Genomic DNA, 2,888 nt, shown 5'->3' with positions numbered 1-2,888 from the left:
ACCTTTGTGTAGCCAGTGTGTGTTAGTCTGTGTAGTCTGTGTATGTGTAGGTACAATCACACATGATTATTACACATAATAATAATATTTAATAAGTTATACTATTATTATTATTATGTGCACGCGCCCCACTGCCAACTGAAGGATCACTACAATACTCTACTGTGTCAGTGTGTCACATGTGAGAATTAAAACCTCATGTCAGAGACAGCTTCTGTGCTTAGTGACAATACAACATAGTACCAAGGCTTTACAATTTATTGCAGCTCAGTTTACAAGCCTTGGACTGTGCTTTTCTGTGCTGAGGTATAAATTTAATCATGATTTAGTGCAATCATGACGTACATTGGCAGGGATGGTATGTATGTATGTGTATGTGTGTATGTGTGTGTGTGTGTTTGTGTTTGTAGGAAGATGGGCGGGGTCATGGCTGGAGAAGCAATAGAATTCGCTTGTAGCTTGACTGACACCTTTGTCGTCCAATCAGTGTTATTTTTATTGCGACAATTCTGCTGTTGGACCCTGGCATCCGAGTTGTGTAGTACTGACAAGTATATCGGTCTCTGGGAATCTTTTTTTTGCCAATATTGTGGATATATGAGAAGAGCAAGTTGTCTTTGGGATTATATTCACTTGGTTTTCTTCTTTTTAAATTCCGTATTGGCAGAGCGGCCTGTAGACAGATGGTGGCTAACGTTATTTCAAAGAACTTACTAAAACCAAGCAGCCATCCTAGCTCTAGCTAGCTAGTTGCTGTTAGATGTATCAGAGGCTAATCATCCGCTGGGATAGCTAGCTACCACAGCAAGGCCTGGCACCGCTGAATGGCTCGTATGCACAATGGATGTAAGAGGTTGTCTCTGCTGATTATAATCCCAAGAGGAAGTAACACGTCAAGGACTGGTAGATGCCATTCACCGTTTTTGGATCGTGAGGCATTGTGAAACCCCTCACAGGTGAGGTGAATTGTTAGCCTGCCGCTAGCTTGCCAGGGCTAACCAATGGAGCCCTGAGTAGCTATGGCTAGCTAATGTTATATGGGAAAGAACGTTCTCCTCACCCTAGCGTACTTTTATTTAGTCATTATGTGGACTTACTGTAGTCAGCTCTCTGATACAAGTTGGCTAACGTTGACGTAACACAGGAGTTAAAATATAACGGTATCTTAATTTTCAACGTTATCTTCTCGCTGGCTATGCGTCCCCACCCCAGCTTCAGTATTACCTACTGTTCAGTGTGGGTTGAGTATGGCTCACTTGCATAGAACGAGATGTCAAATTACGTTTCCTAAACTTGACAATGAACTGCTATTTTGCTTATCGGTAATCCCTCTCAGAAGCCATTGCATAATTGTATATGCGCCCCGATTTAAAGAGTGGATCCCACAGCAATAAAGAAAAGGGTTTAAATGAAGTGTGTAGTAGCTGATGATAACCGCCACACTAAATTGCCAGATTTTCATTGTAGTTTGGCATGACATTCTGGATCTTTGTGGGGCTGATATCGTGTCCACCGAGCTGTCAAACCAGGCGTTGCTGAGCCGTTCGACTGAATCATCTAGGTTTTCTGTCACCTGTTTCGGTTGTATTTGTCGGGCATTATTTGCACAGGGTATATTGTAAGCGATTGCTAAGCGATTCTGTTCAAGCCAAAGCAGAATTCTATTAAAATGGCAGGCCAAATTTGGAGACATCAGGAAATGAGGTTGTTGGCATATCTGGGTAAAATCCATTGTGGGTTTGGTGCTCATACGAGGCTCTGACTGCCGCTGCCTGACTGCAGCGGGCAGTACACACCCACTATTTTTGTGTATAGGTGCTTGGCAATGCTGTAGGTGCAGTGTCTGATGATTTTCTGTCATTTACATCGTTTGAGGTTGTGCCTGATGGAGTAAGGATGCACACGTTTTTAGAACAAGTGGTGTATTTATCAGATATGCAGAGGGCTTATGGTTAAATAAAGTGCCCATATTGTGGCTTTACTCAGAGCACATAATGACATTCCTGTCAGTTTACATGGCAGGGTGAATTTATGCGATATCCGACTCCACACCTGTACATTGACATTAAGCTCATTCAAACAGTATATTTTCTTTGAAATTCATAGTTTAAAAAAACAGTTTCAAAAGGCTACTACTTTAAGTTGATGCTAAAAAAGTGGGTTTAAAATGACTGGAGGCACTTCCCATTCAGGATGCCATCATGTTTTTTGGCCCATATCAGTAATTGTGTGAAACACAATAAAGATTAAAATAGACGTATAGTAAACGCAGTAAACCCATTTCAGTAATTTTCAGTGCTGGTTGGCGAAATGGTAACAGTAATTATGGATACAAGAACAGTACAAAACTGGGTAAACTGTCCTTAAAGAACTTGTATATGTGATTGATGTGTAGGCTGACAGCTAGAGGCTGACAGCTAGGGCCTGCCTATTGTTGTTTGAACTGGATAAAATACAACAGCTAACAAAGAACATCATTCTTGTTAACTACAGTTGTTAAATCTGATTTACTAATCAATTCTGCATAAATGGGCTAAATGGGTATTCACTGGTCATATTACATGGGTAGTAATTTAAAAGCTTCAGAAACAATAACTATGAAGTTATTTTCTAACAAACCTGAATATTCGCAGTAAATGGTCAATTCCTTTGTTGTGTCTGTGACTGAACAAAGTTATTAATGAAGAAAAAAAAAGAGATATAAACATAACATTAGTCACATCCTTACTGAAAATGTACTTTTCAGTTTTTCTGAGTTTATCTCTAAATGTCCCTAAGCATAGCTCACGGGGTATACTAATTGGGCTGTAGACTTGCTATCAGAGGACAGTTCATTTATTTTCCTTGACTCTGTGGATTTTGTAAAGGCTGCAACATTGAGGGAAAGA

At 40.2% G+C, this 2,888-nt stretch overlaps 1 protein-coding gene across 1 annotated transcript in view; it reads left to right on the top strand.

The window, feature by feature from the left end:
- The first annotated feature begins 504 nt into the window (after positions 1 to 504).
- The window catches only part of zdhhc5a (zDHHC palmitoyltransferase 5a), a 44,348-nt gene continuing 41,964 nt past the window's right edge, over positions 505 to 2,888 (top strand). The window contains 1 exon segment of the mRNA XM_020625513.1: positions 505 to 956. The gene's annotated coding sequence lies outside the window, so the exon portion shown is untranslated.

The sequence above is a fragment of the Monopterus albus genome, unplaced genomic scaffold (genome assembly GCF_001952655.1).
Source record: "Monopterus albus unplaced genomic scaffold, M_albus_1.0 scaffold356.1, whole genome shotgun sequence".
Classification (NCBI taxonomy): Eukaryota; Metazoa; Chordata; class Actinopteri; order Synbranchiformes; family Synbranchidae; genus Monopterus; species Monopterus albus.
Note: the sequence above shows the minus strand (reverse complement) of the source record. Positions and strands in the feature narration are given on the sequence as shown.